Below are 21,911 nucleotides of genomic sequence, written 5' to 3'. Positions count from 1 at the left end.
TGGTGCCCGAAGCAGAAGCAGTTCGCACGTGCCGGTCGGCCTACTCCTGAAATTTTCATTTTCGAGTTTCAGAACCGAAGTCTTAAACTAAAGCTAAGTACCCCGTTGGGGAAACTTTTTCTTGCTCCTTACCGATGTCAGTAAAAGTTAATAATTGCATTACTTGTGGAAAGCAAATACCTCATAAAGATTTTCATTCGTACTGTATTCCTTGCCTAGGCCCTGACCACAACGTACCTTGCTGTCGGTTTTGTGCTTTATTTAATCAGCACATTATCCGTCGTCGGTATATTTTCGCTTCTAAATATTTCAATTCTCGGTTTAATTATCCAGAAATGTCATCGGTTAGGCATCCGACTACCGGGATTCCAAAAAAATGCAAAGATAAAGACAGAGACAGGCTGCCGAGGTTCAAAACTGCCGATGACGCTTCTTCTAAGCCAGTCGCCTGTTCACCAGTACTCAGTGAGGCACTCTCGCAGCCCCTGATACCCGCTACTTCTGATATGCAGGCCTCTACTGAGACCCATTTGGAGTCCGGTATGCCGCGAGATGCTTCAACTATGGAACCTGCGGATGTCTCTACCTTGGATGGGTCCAGAGCTGCTGTGCAGGCACCGGCTTTTGAGGGTGTATTCAGGCCTTTGGACTTGCATATTAAACCGACACCTCCTTCTTTACTTAGGCCTAAATCTCAATCCATACCTAAAAAAAAAAACAATGCCCAGGCCACATGCTCAGGCCTCTATGCCTAAAAAACAAATAAGAATGGCTGAAGATCTAATAACTCTAATCAGGGGTAGCCAACCCCCCACTTCTAAGTGGTCTAGGACTGAAGTTGATTATTAATCTTCTGATCAGGATTCTGTTTCTGATTCTTCTGATGGTCTGGATTTGCCCTTATCTACTTATGAAGATTCTGATGCAGAGGACAACATTCCCTCTGCTTCCCCTCCTGAGGATTTTTTTGGTGGGGAAACCTTGCATAATCTAAGAGAGCATTTCCACTGGGAAAGCCAGGATTTTTCCTGATTCAAAAAAGAGGCTTAGGAATTTCCTTCTCCTACCTCAGCATAGGCCTTTAGCTATTCCTCCTGTACTCGACATTGTTGATGATGCTTTTTCAGGATTTAGTTTGGCCCCTGATACCCTGCCTCCTGCTCCCAGAAAACCTGACAGATACTACAGGGTCCCTGGGTCCCACAAGAGTTCCTTTTTAAAAATCCTATTGCAGATCCAGAGACTATTTCACAAGGGCCCAAGGGCATTAAGGCTTCTACTGCTAAAAAACCTACCCCTTCTGATAGAGACTCCAGGGCGCTGGATAGATGGGGTAAGAAGGTTTACACTTCTACAACCTTGGCCATTAGGGCTTTAAACTGCCAGTTTCATATGTTAAAGTATCAGAAACATGTTATTGGACTGCTTAAACAGAAAATAATGTTGATTCCTGACTGTGTGGAAAATAAAGAATTACAGGATTTAATGCATTCTGCTGAACAAGTTGGAAAACATACTTTGCAATGTGGTTTTGATTCATTAGAGGCCTCTTGCAGGGCTGCTGTTACTGGGTCTGTGCTCAGAAGGCATGCTTGGCTTAAGGAGCAATCTTTGCCTGATCATGTTAAAGCTAAATTGTTGGATGCTCCTTTAAATCAGGACCACCTGTTTGGCAACAAGGCTGAGGAAGTTCTTAAAAAGATGGAAGATAAAGCTAAATCTATGCAAACTGTGAAATATATTTTACAAGCTCAACCTCCTAGTTTTAGTAGGCACTGGCCCTCTAAGAATTGGTCTTTTCCAGCCCCTTCCAGGTCTTTTCAAGCCAAACCCAGACACAGCAAAAACACCAGGTTTCAGTCCCAGGGGACACACAGAACTAAGCAGTGGGGGGCCTCCACTTCCAAATCTGGGAATAATAAGACCACCCCCTATGGTAAACTGTCTCAATGACTTCCTTTTAAAATTTCCAAGCACTTATCAACTGACTGCTCCTTTGGGGGGAAAGATTGCTCTTCATGCAAAGAATTGGGAACTCTTTACCCAGGACAAATGGGTTTTAAATATAGTGTCCCAGGGATACAGATTTCACTTCCACACATTGCAACACCAAGCAGGTGGCCAGACCTACCCCCAAATCAGTGGGCAGAGGTGCAAAAAACAAGTACTTTCTCTCTTAAGCATGGGGGCTATTCATTTGGTACCAGAAGAGAAAAAGGGACAAGGTTTCTACTCGAGACTTTTTCTGGTACCCAGAAAAGACAATTCATGGCATCCTGTCCTGGACCTGTCTGCTCTAAACACCTTTTTGGAGATTCCAAAATTCAAGATGCTGACCCTTCACCAATTACTTCCTATGCTAGGCAAAGATGCCTGGTTGGCAACAATAGATTTAAAAGAAGCATACCTGCACATCCCAATGAGGGAATCTTGCAGAAGATACCTACGCTTCAAAGCAGGCTACACTCACTATCCGTTCTCTGCACTGCCTTTTGGCTTATCTACTGCGCCCAAGGTATTCACAAAGTGCCTAGCTCCAGTTATTGCATTTTATAGACAAAGAAATATTCAACTATACCCATACCTGGATGATTGTCTAATTCAGGCAGAAAGCCAGGACATACTTTGGAATCATCTGGCCTTTGTACAAAGGGTTCTAACTTGTCTGGGATACACCATAAACGAAAATAAATCACAACTGGTACCCTGTCAAATTATATTCCTGGGAGCAAGCTTGAATACAACTTCCCAGATGGCTTACCTCATGCCAGAGAAACAAATTCATTTCACAACCTACTTCAAACAAGTGGCCACAAAAACCCTACTATCTGCAAGACAAATACTGCAAGCGTTTGGGTTCATGGCCTCCTGCATTCTTCTAATTCCATGTGCAAGACTGCATTGCTATCTAAAAAGCCTATGGTGTCATTCTCAAGACCTAGAAACAATGATTCCTATCATACCTTGCCCAACGCCTAGAATTCCTTTGGTGGGCAGAGGCCTGCCACCAAAACAAGGGACTACCTTTCATACCACCTCCTGCCACCCAAACCCTAACAGACGCATCAGACTATGCCTGGGGGGCTCAACAGGCAGGGAAGTGCATTTAAGGCAAATGGAACCCAAGTCAAATGCACCTGCTTGTCAATCAAAAAGAAATGTTAGCTGTACAGAATGCTGTGACAGCCTTCAAGGAACACATTTTTCCCTACAACTAATGTTAAAGACGGACAACACCACTGTTATGTGGTACATAAACAAGCAGGGGGGTACACATTCTTACCCCCTCTGCAGACTAGCCATGACATTGTGGAACACAGCCCTGAGCTACCAAGTGCACCTACAAGCTCAATTCCTGCCAGGGAAATTAAATACACTGGCAGACGGACTAAGCCGAAAACTCATGGACCCACACGAGTAGAAACTGGAACCAAGGATTTTCAACATGTTGACAAGCAAATGGGGGAGCCCAGATTTAGACCTGTTTGCCTCTCCCCAGAACTACCACTTGGACATATTTTGCACAAGGACTCCCCACAAACAAGCCTGGAAAGTGGATGCTCTATCCTTCAGCTAGAAAAACCTTTCAGTCTATGCCCCTCCACCTCTGCTCTCCAAACAGGACAAACCACGGATGATTTTGATTGCTCCAGACTGGTTGCGCCAACACTAGTACCCCCTCCTGCGCAGTGTGTCATGGTTATCTCCATGGCACCTGCCTCAGACTCCTTCCCTGCTGTCTCAACAGGAGAACCAGATTCTGCACCCTCAGCTTCTAACACTGAACCTTGCAGCCTGACTAATTACTTAATCTCTCCTTTACCATGCCTCTGCAAATCTGTGATGGATATATCATTTTAGAGGCAAGGAAGCCTAGTACTAGAAAATCTTATGCTGAAAAATGGAAAAGATTCTGTGCCTGGAACCAATCTCAAGGGATGAGCACAGCAGCGCCCAATTTACTTCAGTTTTACAATACTTAACTGAGATGCTTCACAAGGGCATGTCTTTTTCCTCCATTAAAATCCACGCCTCAGCCATTTCAGCTCATTATAACACAGAACCTCCCCTCTTCTCTCATCCACTGCTCAAACAGTTCCTCAGAGGGGCCAAAAATTTGAGACCACCCAGGAGAGCTCCAACCCCAGCCTGAGACCTTAACTTTGTCTTCGAGAAACTTACTCTACCTCCTTTCAAGCCAACTGCTACTGCAGACTTAAAATTTCTTTCATGGAAAACAGCTTTCCTTTTAGCAGTCACTTCAGCTAGAAGAGTATCTGAATTACAGGCCCTTATGGCAATGGAGCCTTTCATCATCTTTCATGCGGACAAGGTGTCCCTCAGAACCAATCCATCCTTCATGCCCAAGGTGGTATCCAGTGTGGCTCTTAATCAGTCCATTCATTTGCCAACCTTCTTTCCCAATCCACAGAATAAAGGGGAACGGATACTGCATTCCATAGATGTGCACAGACAACTTAGATTCTACTTGGACAGGACTAAACCTCAAAAGAAATCTGAACAACTGCTGGTGGCATTTGCTGCAGAGGCAGAGGGGAAGGCTATTTCATAGCAAACCATTTCTAAATGGATAAGCCATTACATTCATTTATGCTATAAGCACCATGGAAAACCTATCCCCCAGGGGATCAGACCTCACTCCACCAAGGCTGCATCTACCTCTACAGCCTTTCTCAGAGGTGTCCCTACCAAGGCTGCATCTACCTCTACAGCCTTTCTCAGAGGTGTCCCTACCAGGGACATCCTAGAAGCTGGAGATGATGTCCTTCAAGGATGCATCTGCAGTCCTTACAGATGGGTTGTCCTGTCGTCAGGCAGCCCTTCGGTCGGCCGGATTCCAAAGTCTGGGTCTGGCCTCGGCTGGTATCGCACTTCACCCGACATCATAGCGGCAGTTCTTCGGGTATAAAGGCATCAGCCGACGCCATTTTCCTCAGTCTTTCTTGCCGCGTGGCGCCCAAAGCAGAAGCTGTTCGCAAGTGCCGGTCGGTCAGAACCAGAGATTACTACTACCGAATACTTCTACTACTACCGAAGACTTCTAAAAAGCTAAGTACCCCGTTGGGGACTCTTTCTTGCCTCAGCCGATGTCAGAAAAAGTGAATAACTGTTTAACTTGCGGGAAACAAATACCTCATAAAGATTTCCACTCTTACTGCTTACCTTGCTTAGGCCCAGACCACGACGTAGCAGCTTGTCTAGCCTGTGCTTCTTTCAACCGACGAACGCTTAGACGTCGGTCGGAATTTGCTGAGGAGTTTTTCGGCTCCGATTTTGCTTACATTATGCCCTCGGATCCTCCTTGACTACGCAAATTTCTAAAAAACGCAAGGAAAAGGACCGACACTCGCGGTCCGCGGTTTCGGCCGAAACCGCGGTTAAGCCAACCGCGAGTGTCTCGGTTTCGGCTGAAACCGAGTCCACGGTTCTTCCTTTGGCCGAAAGCTTGCCACTTACCGAGGCCTCATCCAGTTTGGCTGAATCTGCTACTGAAATCCCACCTGCTCTTGCAGGTTCACAGGATTTATCCGATACTATCCCTTTGGATATTTCTACCCCTGCACGTGGAGCTACTAGGCCTCCTGCATCCATGTCGATTAAGGCCTTTGCCAGGGCTAAAGCAGCAAAAACTACCAAAACTGTGCCTGCTAAGACCCCCTCTCACAGGTCCAGTTCACAAATGCTTAGTCTAGCAGAGGATCTCATTTCTTTGATCCGGGGATCCCAACCACATCCAGACAGGGCCTCTCACCCACCTCCAGAGAAGAGGACTAGAGTAGAGCCCCCTGAGCCAGTTTCTTCAGATGGCTCCTCTGATGAATCAGATAATTCAAACCCTCCAGAGGCCCCCTTTTCTCCTTATGAGGACTCTGATGCAGAAGAGTCCATTCCTTCAGCCTCTCCGCCTGAGGAATTTTCTTTTGGGGAAACCTTGCATGCTATGAGGGAACAATTTCAATGGCAGGGCCAGGATTTTTCAGACACTAGGAAAAGGCTTAGAACCTTCCTGCATTTGCCACAGCATAGGCCTTTAGCCATTCCTCCAGTACTTGCTGTTGTGGATGATGCTTTTAATGATGCTTGTACTGCTCCTGATTCTCTTCCTCCGGCCCCTGCTAAGCCCGATAGGTACTACAGGGTCCCGGACACACATTATCATTTGTATAAGGCTCCTTTTGCAGATCCCGAAACTATCTCCCAGGGACCTAAGGCTGTAGCAGCTACCTCTGCCAAAAAAACCCTCCCCTCTGAAAGGGAATCCAGGTCCTTAGAGAGATGGGGTAAAAAAGTTTACACTTCTGCTACTCTTTCAGCTAGGGCCTTGAACTGTCAATTCCACATGATCCAGTATCAAGAATTTATGTTAGACCAGTTAACTAAAAAGCTGTCCTCAGATGAACCATTAGATAAAAAATCTGTTCAGGAAATGGTACATAATATTCAGCAGGTCAGTAATCATTCCTTAAAATGCGGCTATGATGCACTGGAAGCTTCCTTTAGATCAGCCATGACTGGCACAGTGATCAGAAGACATGCATGGTTAAAAGAGCAGGCCTTACCAGATCATGTCAAATCAAAGCTACTAGATGCTCCCATGGACAAGATCAATTTGTTTGGCTCTCCTGCACAACAGGTGCTGAAGAAGATGGAAGAGAAGGCAAAATCTGTCCAGACAGTGAAAGATTTCTTACAGGTCCAACCTCCAAGGTTTAGCAGGAATTGGCCCTCCAAAAATTGGTCCTTTCCAGACACCTCCAGAGCTCAGAGAGGCAGGAATAGGCGCTCAAGAGGCAGAGGTCAATCCAGAGGTGCCTACAGGGGACGTCAGTGGCAGGCTAACAACCAGCGAGGTACAGCCACAGATACAGCCACCACCACTACTACAGGACAATCACAGTGACTTGGCTCTGGCACTGCCTACCAGGGAACAACTAGAAGCACCCTTAGGTGGGAAGCTAGCCTTATTTTCAGTAAACTGGCATTACATCACAAGAGACAAGTGGATTTTGCAGACAATAGACCAAGGTTACAGGTTTCACTTCCATACTCTACCAAGGAAGAGAGGAATGCCAAACCTACCTCCAAATCAAAAGGCAGAAGCTCTAAAACAAATAACTCACTTACTAAGCATGAGAGCTGTAGAAAAGGTACCATCTATGGAGCAAGGACAGGGATTTTACTCCAGACTCTTCCTGGTACCAAGAAAAGAAAACCAATGGAGACCTATTCTCGACCTGTCCGCTTTAAACACATTCCTCATTATCCCAAAATTCAAAATGCTGACCCTACAGCAGCTTCTTCCCATGCTGGGCAAAGAGTTTTGGCTGGTAACTCTAGATCTCAAGGAGGCATACCTGCACGTCCCCATACGACCAAATTGCAGAAGATACCTCAGATTTCTTGCAGGATCAGAGCATTATCAATTCTCAGCATTGCCCTTTGGCTTATCTACTGCGCCCAGAGTGTTCACGAAATGCCTGGCATCAGTAATTGCTCATTGCAGGCTTCAGGGAATCCAAATCTACCCTTACCTGGACGACTGCCTGTTACAAGCGGACAACAAAAACAAGCTGACAGAAGACTTGAAAAGGGTCATTTATCTACTACAAGCCCTGGGATACACAGTCAATATAAAAAAGTCAAGGCTGATACCATCCCAAAGGATAACCTTTTTGGGCGCAGAACTGGACACATCAAGACGAATGGCATTCCTAACAGTAGAAAAACAGGAGCAACTCCCTCTCTACTTATTGCCATTAACAAAGCAGAAACAGCTAACAGCAAGAAAAGTCCTACAAGCCTTGGGTTACATGGCATCCTGCATAATTTTGGTTCCACATGCCAGACTGCATATGAGGAAGTTACAGTGGTACCTAAGGAATTTATGGTCTCAGCACAAGCACAGCCTAGAAACCCAAATTCCAATAATTCCTTGCCTGAAACAAGAATTCCAATGGTGGGCTCAGGCCTGTCAATCAAACAAAGGACTGCCCTTCTACAGCACTCAACCAAGCCAGACAATCACAACGGACGCCTCAGACCTCGGTTGGGGGGCACACATGCTGGACAAGTGCATACAAGGCTTATGGACTCAAGATCAGCTGCACCTACACATAAATCAAAAGGAAATGCTGGCAGTAAAACTGGCAATTCAGACATTCAGACCATTTCTTCAACAAGGTCCACTGTTGATAAGGACAGACACCACCACAGTTATGTGGTACATCAACAAACAGGGAGGCACACATTCGTACCCTCTATGCCGGATGGCAATGGACCTCTGGAATGTGGCCCTGAGCTTCAACATCCAGTTACAAGCAATTTTTGTGCCAGGAAAAGAAGACTTTCTAGCAGACATACTAAGCAGAACTACCACGGATGCCCACGAATGGATGCTGCATCCGGACATCTTCAAAACCATTACAAGAAAGTGGGGGCTACCAGAAATAGACTTATTTGCATCCCCACGCAATCACCAACTGAAGAAATTCTGCACAAGGACGTACCACCCACTTGCTTGGAAAGTGGACTCCCTATCTTTCAGTTGGAAAAACCTGACAGCATATGCATTCCCACCACTTCCTTTGATGCACAAGGTGCTATTGAAAATCAAAGAGGACCATCCAAGGATCATCCTGATAGCTCCAGACTGGCCAAGGCAACATTGGTACCCATTACTGAGGAGCATGTCTCGGGAACAAATATGGACTCTACCTCCAGTTCCCTTACTGTTAACACAGAACAACTACAACACCCTGCATCCAAACCTGAAAACACTACAGCTGACTGCCTGGAACATTGCATAAGACCAAATAACCCAAATTTATCCCAAAGGGTTAAAGACATTATCTTGGAGGCTCGCAGACCCTCAACAAGAAAAAAATATTCAGCAAAATGGAAAAGATATCACATTTGGAGTACTACAAAGGGAGAAAATGTGTCACTGGTAAACATAGCCAACATCCTGGAATACTTGGCAGAGCTCTTCCACAACGGCCTGTCCTATTCTTCCATTAAGATTCATGCATCAGCTATTTCAGCAGAATACAACTTGGATCCTCCAGTCTTCTCACATCCTCTGCTCAGGCAGTTTCTGAGAGGAATTAAAAATGTAAAGCCACCTAGGAAGGCACCATTGCCTGCGTGGGACTTGAACTTCGTGCTAGAAAAATTGACACTCCCTCCTTTCGAACCAGCAGCAACAGCAGACTTACAATACTTATCATGGAAAACTGCTTTCTTGCTTGCAATCACTTCAGCAAGAAGGGTATCTGAGCTACAGGCATTAATGGCAGTACAGCCCTTCCTGATCTTCCATCAAGATAGAGTGTCCATGAGAACAAATCCTACTTTTATGCCAAAGGTGGTCTCCAGAGTATCTTTAAATCAAGCTATCCATCTACCTACATTCTTCTCCAACCCACAGAACAAGGGGGAAAGACTGTTGCATACCTTGGATGTACATAGACAACTACGCTACTACCTGGACAGGACCAAGGGCAATAGAAAAACTGACCAACTACTGGTAGCTTATGCAACAGGAATGGAAGGAAAAGCAATTTCAAAACAGACAATCTCTAAGTGGATAGGAAATTGCATTAGATTTTGTTACTCCTACCATGGGAAGAAAACTCCAGAAAACATCAGGCCTCACTCTACAAGGGCAACAGCCACTACCACAGCTTTCCTACGAGGAGTGGCTACCAAAGACATTTTAGAGGCTGCTACTTGGAGCTCCGTGCATACATTTGCCAAGCATTATAATTTACCTTTATACTCCAGATCCCGAGCAGGTTTTGCCACTGCTGTTTTGCAAGGGATCTTAGCTACACCATAATCTTATTTCTCCTCCTCCCCCAGTTTGGCTATGGTATTCTACCCATTTGTAAGGACTGCAGATGCATCCTTGAAGGACATAGTACAGTTTTGTACCTACCATAAATGTAGATGTCCAATAGGCATGCATCTGCAGTCAGGATTACCCACCCTCCTTCCTCTCTGTGGTACTCCTAGGGTATTTGCCCATCTTGTAGCTAGCTGGGGGAATCTATTATGGTGTATTTGTTTGTATATATGTACATACATGCTTATTTTTTGTTTGCTCTCTGCTATTTGGAACCATTTGCATTTATCCAAATTAAGCCTTCCTAGAGGGCACCTGGCATCTGGGGCAAGAAACACTGAGGAAAATGGCGTCGGCTGATGCCTTTATACCCGAAGAACTGCCGCTATGACTTCGGGTGAAGTGCGACACCAGCCGAGGCCAGACCCAGACTTTGGAATCCGGCCGACCGAAGGGCTGCCTGACGACAGGACAACCCATTTGTAAGGACTGCAGATTGCATGCCTATCGGACATCTACATTTATGGTAGGTACAAAACTGTACTTTCTTTGTGTTTCACTGTTGCAGTCATTACATTTGGGTAATCCTGCTGGCAGGTTGCCCTCAGTCAGCCTAAATTCCAAAGTCCTGGGTCCTGCATCGGCTGCTGTCACCCCCTGCCTGACGTCAGGTCGTCAGTGGTATAAAAGATGTGGCCGACGCCATTTTCTTTAGTCTTTCTTGCTGCACGGTGCCCGAAGCAGAAGCAGTTTGCAAGTGTCGATCGGCCGACTCCTGAAATTTTCATGTTAGAGTTTCAGATCCAAAGTCTTCAATAAAGCTAAGTACCCCATTGGGGAAACTGTTTTCTTGCTCCAGACCGATGTCAGAAAAAGTTAATTGTATTTCTTGTGGAAAGCAAATACTTCACAAGGACTTTCACTCTTACTGTCTTCCTTGCTTAGGCCCTGATCACAACGTTGCTAGTTGTCAGTTTTGTGTTAGATTTAACCAACCCACTATTAAGCATCGGTATGATTTTGCTTTAAACTATTTTGAACGCCAGTTTAATTATCCAGAAATGTCATCGGATAGCCATCCGACAAATGGAGTTCACAAAAAACGCAAAGAAAAGGAAAGAGATAGACAACCGAGTCCCAAAACCGACAAAAAAGCTTCTCCTAAGCCAGTCGCCGGTTCTCAGTGAGGCGCTTTCGCGGTCCCCTACTTTAGAGTCGCAGGCCTCTACCGACTCCCACGTGGAGTCGGCCATGCTGCTGGAAACTCAAGGTAATCGTGCCTTGGGTACTATTCCTTCAGATCGGTCCAGAGCCACTGAGCAGGCACCGGCTTCTGAGGGTGTATTCAGACCTAAACATCTTTACATTAAACCAACCTCAGCTTCAAAGGCAAAGACTAAAGCACCTTCTAAAGAAAAGAAACAAACTCAAGAGCCACGTGGACAGGCCTTTATGCCCAAAAAACAGATGCTCAAAATGGCCAGTGTCTTAGTTACCTTGATCAGGGGTTCCCATCCCCCCTCCTGATAAGTGGCCTAGGCAAGAGACTGACTGAATCTTCAGATCAGGTTTCTATTTCTTCTGATTCCTCCTCTGATCAGGAATATTCTCTTACCCCTATGAGGATTCTGATGCTGAAGAATGTATACCTTCAGCTTCTCCTCCAGAGGACTATCTTTTGGGGAAACCTTGCGTACCATGAGGGAGCATTTCCACTGGGAGAGCTAAGATTATTCAGAATCTAAAAAGAGGTTCACGGATTTCCTTTTACTACCTCAACACAGGCCACTAGCCATTCCACGTGTGTTAGATACTATAGATGATGTGTTTTCGGAGTCTTACCCGTGACTCCTTACCTCCAGCTCCTGTTAAGCCTGACAGATATTACAGGGTTCCTGACTCATAATTTCCTTTTTAAAAACCCTGCTGCATACCCAGAAAATATTTCACAGGGTCACAAAGGAGTTAAGGCTTCCGCTGCAAAAAACCCTACCCCCTCTGACAGAGACTCTAAGGCACTGGATCGATGGGGGAAAAAGGTTTACACATCTGCTACCTAGGCTATAAGGGCCTTAAATTGTCAGTTTCATATGATCAAATATCAGCAACATGTCATGGCATTGCTTAAACAGAAAATGTTATTAAACTCTGAATGCGCACAAAACAAGGAAATGCAGGATTTATTGCATACAGTTGAACAAGTTGGAAAGCATACTTTGCAGTGTGGTTTTGATTCTTTGGAGGCCTTCTGCAGGGCCGCAGTTACTGGTTCTGTAAATAGGAGGCATGCTTGGTTAAAGGAACAAAATCTGCCTGATCATGTCAAAGTTAAATTATTAGATGCACCTTTACAGCATGATACTTTGTTTGGTGTTAAGGCAGAGGAGGTGTTAAAGAAAATGGAGGACAAAGCTAAATCTATGCAAACTGTCAAAGATTTTTTACAAGTACAGCCACCTAGGTTTAGTAGACACTGGCCTACCAAGAATTGGTCCTTTCTTGTGTCAGACAGACCTCAAAGGGGCAGATCCCAGGAGCAAGGTTCCTACAGGTCAAAGCAATGGGGTGCTTCTACCTCCAAAGTTGGAGAAGACAAATCACAACCATACAGGAAACAGTCCCAATGACTTCCCCCTGCCTGCACCAAGCACTTATCTCCTGACAGCACCCTTAGGGAGAAAATTAGCACTTTTTTCTCAAAATTGGCACATTATAACCCAGGACACACACAAGGATACAAGTTCCATTTCCATACCCTGCCAAAGGCAAATGGCTGGCCAGATCTGCCAGAAAATCAATGGGCAGAGGCACAAGAACAAGTCTCATCCCTCATGGACATGGGGGCCATTCAACAAGTACCAGAACAAGAGCAGGGACAAGGATTTTACTCAAGACTGTTCTTGGTACCCAGAAAGGACAAGACCTGGAGACCAATACTGGACCTATCTATTCTGAACACATTCCTGGATATACCAAAGTTCAAGAGGATGACGTTGCAGCAGCTTCTGCCAATGCTGGGCAAGAACGCTTGACTGGTGACTCTAGACCTAAAAGAGGCATACCTGCATGTCCCAATCAGACAATTATGCAGAAGATACCTCAGATTCAAGGCTGGCTCAATGCATTACCAATTTTCTGCACTGCCCCTTGGCTTATCTACTGTGCCCAGGGTCTTTGCAAAGTGCCTGGCACCAGTAATTGCATTCTGCAGACAAAGAAGAATACAAATATATCCTTACTTGGACGACTGTCTAATACAAGCAGAGAACAAGGCCATTCTTCTACAGCATCTGGCATTTGTGAAAAGACTTCTAACATGCCTAGGGTACACAGTCAGCGAAAATAAATCAAAACTAGTACCCTCTCAAGAGATAATATTCCTGGGTGAAGCTTAAATACAACTGCCCAGATGGCTTATCTCACGCCAGACAAACAAAGGCAACTGACTACCTATTTCATAATGTTGGCAACAAAGGCCCAGTTATCTGCAAGAAAAATTCTGCAGGCTTTGGGCTTCATGGCTTCCTGCATCATACTAATTCCATATGCAAGACTGCATATGAGGAAACTTCAATGGTTCCTAAAAAGTGTTTGGACTCAACATTGCCACAGCCTGGAAACAATGATTACTCTCATTCCCTGCCTACAACAGGAGTTTCTATGGTGGGCAAAGGCTTGTCACCAAAACAAGTGACAGCCATTTACATTACCCCCAGCCAGACAGACACTAACAACGGATGCATCAGATTATTCCTGGGGGGCCCACATCCCAGGAAGATGCATTCAGGGCACATGGTCCACAACCCAAATGCATCTACATATCAGTCAAAAAGGGATGCTAGCTGTTGAGAATGCCCTGACAGCCTTCAAGGACCTACTTCATCCGGGATAACTTTTGATAAAGACAAACAACACCACGGTCATGTAGTATATACACAAGCAGGGGGGCACACATTCTTACCCCCTTTGCAGACTAGCCATGATTTTGTGGGACACAGCATTAATTTACCAAGCACATCTGCAGACACAATTCCTGCCAGGAAGGAAAAATACTCTGGCAGGCAAACTAAGCAGAAATCTCATGGATCCCCATGAGTGGCAGCCAGATCCACAAGTCTTCAGCATGATAACAAGGAAATGGGGTTGCCCGGACATAGATCTTTTTTGCCTCTCCTCACAACTACCAACTAAAAAGATTCTGCACAAGGACTTATCACAGACGAGCATGGAAATGGGCACCCTATCTTTCAGCTGTAAAAACCTATCAGTATATGCCTTTCCTCCACTGCCTCTCCTCCCCAAGGTACTCCTAAAGGTCAGACAGGAGAAGCCAAAACTTATACTGATTGCCCCAGACTGGCCCCACCAGTACTGGTTTCCAATCCTAAAGAACTTGTCTCAATGCCTAGCTTGGACCTTATTTCAAATACCTCATCTACTGTCCCAGCAAAACAATCAGATCCTGCACAGCCAACTCAGGACTTTAAACCTGGCAGCATGGCGAATAATGTAGTCATACAAAACGCACCTCACAGTAAAGCGGTGCTGGATGTCATTTTGGAGGCCAGAGGGCCTAGTACTAGAAAATCTTATGCTGGAAAATGGAAGAGATTCTGTGCTTGGAAACAGGCACAAGGAACTGATACAGCTGTGCCAAGTATTCCTCAGATTTTGCAATACTTAACTGAGATGCTGGACAAAGGCCTATCTTTTTCATCTATTAAAATTCATGCCTCTGCCATTTCAGCTCATTACAATACAGAGCCATCAATCTTTTCTCATCCCTTATTAAAACAGTATCTCAGAGGAGCCAAACATTTAAGGCCTCCAAGGCGATCATCAGTGCCTGCATAGGACCTCAACTATGTCTTGGAAAAACTCGCCCTGCCTCCTTTTGAGCCAGCTGCTACTGCTGATATAAAGTTTTTATCTTGGAAAACAGCTGTGCTCCTAGCAATAACTTCTGCAAGACGAGTTTCAGAGCTACAGGCACTCATGGCTGTGGAACCTTTTATCATGTTTTATTCAGACAGGGTTTCTCTGAGGACAAACCCGACATTTATGCCTAAGGGGGTGTCCAGTGTGGCTCTCAACCAAACTATTCATCTGCCAACTTTTTATCTAAATCCAAAGAACAAGGGGGAGAGAATTCTGCATTCTTTGGACGTACACAGACAGCTTAGATTCTGCTTAGATAGAACCAAAGTTTTCAGAAAGACAGAGCAGTTACTAGTGGCATATGCTGCAGGATCACATGGAAAGGCCATCTCAAAGCAGACTATTTCAAAGTGCATAGGCCACTGCATTTGTTTCTGCTACTTACACCATGGTAAGCCAGTACCTAAGGGCATTAGGCCACATTCAACCAGAGCTGCAGCCACTTCAGCAGCCTTTCTCAGGAGAGTACCAACCAAGGACATTTTAGAAGCTGCTACTTGGAGTTCAGTGCACACCTTTACAAAGCACTATCATCTGCCACTCAACTCTAAATCCAGGGCAGGCTTTGCCACTGCAGTTCTGCAGGGCCTCATAGCCACTCCTAATGCTGTTTAGCCCCAGCCTCCCATCCATAGCTTTGGGACTCTACCCAAATGTAATGACTGCAACAGTGAAACACAAAGAACATAGTACAGTTGTGTACACTTACCATAAATATAGATGTCTGAGTGTATTCACTGTTGCAGTCCAGGTTACCCACCCGCCATCCCCCTTTCTTCTGATGGAACCTATCTTTCCTTCTCTGATTTATACAACATATGTGATGTACTTCCTTGCAGATGAAGGTAACGCTTATATTGGTGCATGTATTTATACATATATAAATTTTGGCTACCCTTTTAGGGGGGGGGCACCTGACATCTGGGGCAAGAAAAACTAAAGAAAATGGCTTAGGCCGCATCTTTTATACCCCTGACGACCTGACGTCAGGGAGGGGGTGACAGCAGCCGACGCAGGACTCAGGACTTCGGAATTCAGGCCGACTGAAGGCAACCTGCCAGCAGGATTACCCAAATGTAACGACTGCAACAGTGAATACACTCGAACATCTACATTTATGGTAAGTGTACACAACTGTACTTTCTGTACATACTTTTACCAAGTGTTATCATTTGCCAATTTTCTCTAAATCCAGAGCTGGCTTTGCCACTGCAGTCTTGCAGGGCCTTATAGCTGGCCTTAATGCTATCAAAATTCCTCCTCCCAACCATAGCTTTTTGAATCTACCCAAATGTAATGACTGCAACAGTGAAACACGAAGAACATAGTACAGTTGTGTACATTTACCATAAATGTAGATGTTCGAGTGTATTCACTGTTGCAGTCCTGATTACCTTCCCTCCCGCTCCCTAACTTCTTTTGGCTATACCTCTGCTTTCCTTTACTATGCTTAAAAGCCTTTTTGGTGTATTTGCTTTTTTGTTGGAGGGGTATATCTTTGTACTTTTTTCCCATTAGGGGAGCACCTGACATCTGGGGCAAGAAAAACTGATGTAATGGTGTTGGCTGCATGAAAAACTGATGTAATGGTGTCGGCTGCATGTTTTATACCCCTGACGACCTGTCGTCATAGAAGAAGGGACAGCAACCGACGCAGGACCCAAGACTTTGTTAATCAGGCCGACTGAGGGATACCTGCAAGAAGATAACCCACTGCTACAGTGAATACACTCATACATCTACATTTATGGTAAGTGTACACAACTGTACTTTATGTCAATCCCTAGGCATCTTTGTAAACATTTGCAAGTCACATCTTCAACCTGTTCATAGCCTGGAATTCATAGGTACTGATTTGGGCACAGTCAGTCAGATAGCCTACCTCCCACCACTACAGACCATCAGGTATCAAGTGGAGCAAATTATTTTGCATCCTTCTTCCCCAGCCAGACTGATTCTTCAGACTTTAGGGTTGATGGCAGCAGCCATAACCTTACTTCCTATTTTATGTGCAAATTCTCCAATGGACTCTAGCTGTCCATTGGTCATGTTTTTGCCATCCTTTGTCTTCACCAGTCAGGCTCGCACAAGTATGCAGAGACCACCTGCATTGGTGGATTCAGTTGGATAAAGTTTCTCAAAGCCGTCCATTGCAGCCCCCCATCCAATAGCTACAGTTACCACAGATGCCTCCTAACTGGGATGGGAGGGACTTTTCTTTGGAAGGATGGTCCAAGGCACATGGTCACCAGACGAGACCAATTTGCATGTCACTGTCCTAGAGATGAGCGCAGTCCTAGCACTGCAGGCCTTCTAGGATGCTCTCACTCTTAGGACGACTGCAGTGCAAGCTGACAATATGTCTGTGGTTTGGTGTATAAGTGGTGGGGGGACCTGATCTTTACCCTCTTAGTTAAGAGGCAATGTGAGTGTGGTAGTGGGTGATCTTCAGCTACTTCCTTATTGGCAGTGCACATCCTGGGGAAATCCAGTGTACTGGCAGACAAACTGAGCAGGTCCATTCTAATGCCTCAGAATTGGTCTCTTAGTCAGTTAGTTGTGGAAAGGATTTTTCATCATTGGGGCCAAACGTCCTGCAATTTGTTTTGCCTCTCCCCTCAACAGCGAGTTCAGCAGGTTCTTTGCCCTGATTCCCCCAAAGAGGGAGTTGCAGAGAGAAGCTGTAGTCCACATTTGGCAGACCACTCTTCTTTACACTTATCCCCTGATTCCCCTAATTTCCAAATTCTTACAGAAGGCACGTGAGTTGGACAGCACTCTTGTCACCATTGCCCCCTTTTGGCCTCATCAGGTGTGGCTCCGTTTCCTTTAGTCTCACCTTTGATATCCATCCTTGATACTGGACCCCCCAGTCCAGGTCTTCTCTCTCATCCAGCAGGGATGACTCACCCTATATTACCACCGTCAAGTTGACTGCATTGTTTCTACAGTTCCACTCATGGTTAGACAGTCGATACTTTCTTCCTCAGTACGACAAATATTACTTTAATCTTAGAATGCCTCTACCAGGAAAATCTACAAAAGTAAGTGGAAAAGATTCTCTGTTTGGGCTGTACAGCGAGAATTAGACCCCTTCACTGTCCCCATTTCTGCTATCTGGAGTTTTTAACCTCTTTCTTGATGGTGCTAGATGTTCTTCATACCACATTGCTGCAGTCCTAACACTTGGGTAGTCCGCTGTCCCAGTCGGCCCGAATACCAAAGTATATGGCTGACGTCGGTCAAGGCGCATTAGTCTGACGTCAGGACGTCAGGGTACAAATGCGCATGACCGACGTCATATCCTCAGTCTTTTTTGCCGCATGGTCCGTTGCAGAAGCAGTTTTGCGAGTGCAGGTTGGCGTTCTGAAATTTTCTGAAGTCGGAGTTTCAGACCGAATCACAGTTGGCTAAGTACCCCGTTGGGGAATATTTTGGTTTTTTCTTGCCTCAGTATTTAACCGGATGTCAGAAAAAGTGAATAACTGTATTTCTTGTGGGAAACAGATACCTCATAGGGATTACCATACCTTGTGTATACCTTGTTTAGGGCCTGAGCACGACGTTGTTGGATGTCGCTCTTGTGCTAGATTTAACAAACGCACTATAAAGAGAAGGTTAGACTGTGCCAGGTTAGTTTTTGGGAAGCGTTGTAATTATAAAATGCCGTCGGATGCTCCGACACCCGCTTCGTCCAAAAAGCGCAAGGACAAAGCAGTAAAGCCTAGGTTGGAAGAACCGTCAGTCCCAGACGTCGGTTCTTTAGAAGGCTCAGTGGAGCCGGAGGTTCTGCCAGAAGTTTCTTTGGAGTCTCAGGGAGAGACTTTACTGTTACAAGATGTGTCTTCTCAGGAGGTAGGCCAGGCTGAAGGGGCTTCTCAGGTGGCTGTTCTCCCCTCTCTTCCTAAGGTGGTTAGGCCCTCCCCTTCTGTTTCCAAGGCTTCTTTGAGAGGCAGGCCAGGTTTATCTTCAGTGGGGGTCTCTCCTACTTCTTCAGGATCTTTGCCTAAGAAACATATGCTTAAAATGGCAGAAGATTTGATTACTATGATTAGAGGTTCTATGCCCCCTCCTGATAAGAGGCCTAGGGTGGAACCTGAGCTTGAGAGTTTTGAGCAGTGTTCGAGGCTTCTGAGTCTTGGCTGAAGACTTGCAGGAGTATCCTCCTTATTCTGATTCTGATGTGGATGATTCTACTCCTTGACTTCTCCTCCTGAGGATTTCTCTTTTTCAGAGACTCTTCATTCCATGAGGGAGCATTTTAAATGGGAAGGCCAAGATTTCTCTGATTCCAGGAAGAGGCTTAGGGAATTTTGTTTTACCCCAGCATAGGCCTTTAGCTATACCTCCTGTTCTGGATGTGGTGGAAGATGTTTTTGCAGAGGCTTCCCTGAACCCTGATTCTTTGCCTCCTGCCCCAGTTAAACCAGATAGATATTATAGGGTGCCTGAAGCTCATAAGTATCTTTTAAGAGTCCTAGGGCAGACCCCGAAACTGTTTCTCAGGGGCCTAAAGGTGTTAAGGCTTCTGTTGTTAAAAATCCTGTTCCTCCTGATAAAGAGGCAAGGGCTTTGGATAGATGGGGAAAGAAGGTGTATACTTCTTCCACTTTAGCCATGAGGGCTTTGAATTGCCAGTTCCACATGTTAAAATATCAAAATTATCTCCTTTCACAATTGAAGTCTAAGGTGGATGCTCTGGCGGAAGGTATTGAGTGTAAAGAGTTGCAGGATTTAGTTCATGTGTCTGAACAGGTGGGTAAGCATTCCTTGCAATGTGGTTTTGATGCTGTGCAGGCCTCTTGGAGGGTGGCTGCCACTGGTTCTGTTCTTCGTAGGCACGCCTGGCTAAGGGATCAGAATTTAGCTGAGCATGTTAAGACAAGGATTTTGGATGCTCCGTTACAGTCTGACGTGTTGTTTGGTTCGCCTGTGGAAGCTGTTTTAAAGAAAATGGAGGACAAGGCTAAGTCTATGCAGACTGTTAAAGATTTTTGCAGGTTCAGCCTCCAAGTTTAGTAGAAATTGGCCTACTAAGGGATGGACATATCCTGCTTATGATTCCCAGTCTAGGGGTAGGTCTAGACGTGGTAGGGGCAGAGCTCAAGGTTCTTTTAGGCCTAGAACAGGAGTTCACCTGCTCAGTCTTCTGGTGAGGGCAGGGGTCAGTCCTTTCGTAAACAGACCCAATGACCTGCCTTTTCAGCTGCCAGTGCTTTCTCGTCTGGCAGCACCTTTGAGAGGAAGGCTGGCACTTTTCAAAGAAAATTGGAGTTTAATTACCCAAGACAGATGGGTATTGGATATCATTCACCACGGTTACAGGTTTTATTTCCATACCTTGCCTCCTTTCAAAGGCATGCCAGACATTCCTCCTCTACAAAGAAAAGAGGCTCACAAGCAAATTTCGCTGTTACTCCAAATAGGGGCCATTCAGCCGGTTCCTGTGCCAGAAAGGGGCCTAGGATTTTATTCTCGCCTGTTCCTAGTACCAAAGAAGGGGAACACGTGGAGACCAATTTTGGATTTATCTATCCTCAACACTTATCTGGACATTCCCAAGTTCAAAATGTTGACGTTACAACAGCTTTTACCTCTGCTGGGCAAGGATCACTGGATGGTAACTTTAGATCTCAAGGAGGCTTACCTTCATGTACCTATCAGACTAAGTTGCAGGAAGTATCTGCGTTTTCGAGCTGGGAATTCCCATTATCAGTTCTCTGCATTGCCCTTTGGCTTATCTACTGCGCCCAGAGTATTCACAAAGGTTCTGGCTCCAGTGATAGCTTACTTCAGGCTAAAAGGAATACAAATCTATCCTTACTTGGACGACTGCCTGATTCTGGCTCAAGAAAAGGAAGACCTTTTACAGCATTTGGAATATGTGATAGCAGTGCTAAGATGCCTGGGGTATTCTGTGATCGAAATAAAGTCCAGTCTAGTACCCTCTCAAGACATGTGCTTTCTGGGTGTGAGACTGAATACAGCAACCCAGATGGCCTTTTTAACCCCGGACAAACAAAAGAATCTTTCCCTTTACTTCCATCAACTATCTCTTCAGTCCGGGCTGACTGCAAGGACAGTCCTTCAAGCCTTAGGGTTCATGGCATCTTGTATTCTGGTGCTTCCCAATGCCAAACTGCATATGAGGAAGCTGCAATGGTATCTCAAAAATGTATGGACACAGCACTGCCAGGATTTGGACACTGTCATTCAAATAATACCATGCATTCAAAAGGAATTTTTGTGGTGGGCTCAGGAATGTCACCTAAACAAGGGACTCTCTGTGACCCGGCCAGAGGCGAGTCAGATTCTAACGACAGATGCCTCAGACATAGCTTGGGAGCTCATCTGAATGGAAAGTGGATACAAGACAAGTGGCCTGCCAGACTACAGCATCTACATATCAACATGAAGGAGATGTTAGCAGTCCAGTTTGCATTAATGGCTTTCAAGGAGTTACTTCTTCCAGGGCAGGTGTTGATTCTAACAGACAACACAACTGTCATGTGGTACATCAACAAACAAGGGGAACACATTCTTACCCTCTATGCAGGCAAGCAATGATTTTATGGGAGACTGCGCTCAGCTTGCAACTAACTCTTCAGGCAAGGTTTCTGCCGGAGCACAGAACTCCTTAGCAGATGTGTTAAGCAGACGAATCATGGATCCCCACGAGTGGAAACTGGATCTTCATGTATTTCGAAATTGACAGTGTCATGGGGAACTCCAGACATAGATCTGTTCGCTTCTCCACTAAACCACCAGCTGCCAAAGTTTTGCACAAAAAGGTTTCATCACACAGCTTGGAAAGTGGATGCTCTTTCTTTCAGTTGGACAAATCTTCATGTGTATGCCTTTCCACCTCTGCCTCTTCTCCCAAAGGTACTCCTAAAGGTCAGACAAGACAAGCCAAGGATGATTTTAATAGCTCCAGATTGGCCTCGGCAACACTGGTACCCATTACTGAGGAGTCTGGTAAGGAAGCCTCCATGGCCTTTACCTTTGCTTCCACACCTATTGTCTCAGAGGGACGGGCATCTACTCAATGTCAAGCTTCACTCTCTTCATCTAACAGCCTGGCATATTCTGTTTTGAAACACAGCAG

General features: G+C 45.4%; 1 protein-coding gene across 1 annotated transcript in view; it reads left to right on the top strand.

The window, feature by feature from the left end:
- FBXO9 (F-box protein 9) overlaps positions 1-21,911 on the top strand; it is a 1,636,589-nt gene that overhangs the window by 253,713 nt on the left and 1,360,965 nt on the right. The gene's annotated exons all lie outside the window — the stretch shown is intronic.

Source organism: Protopterus annectens, chromosome 2.part2 (genome assembly GCF_019279795.1).
Source record: "Protopterus annectens isolate FY-2018-M chromosome 2.part2, PAN1.0, whole genome shotgun sequence".
NCBI lineage: Eukaryota > Metazoa > Chordata > Ceratodontiformes > Protopteridae > Protopterus > Protopterus annectens.
This window is presented reverse-complemented; position numbering and strand designations above follow the sequence as displayed.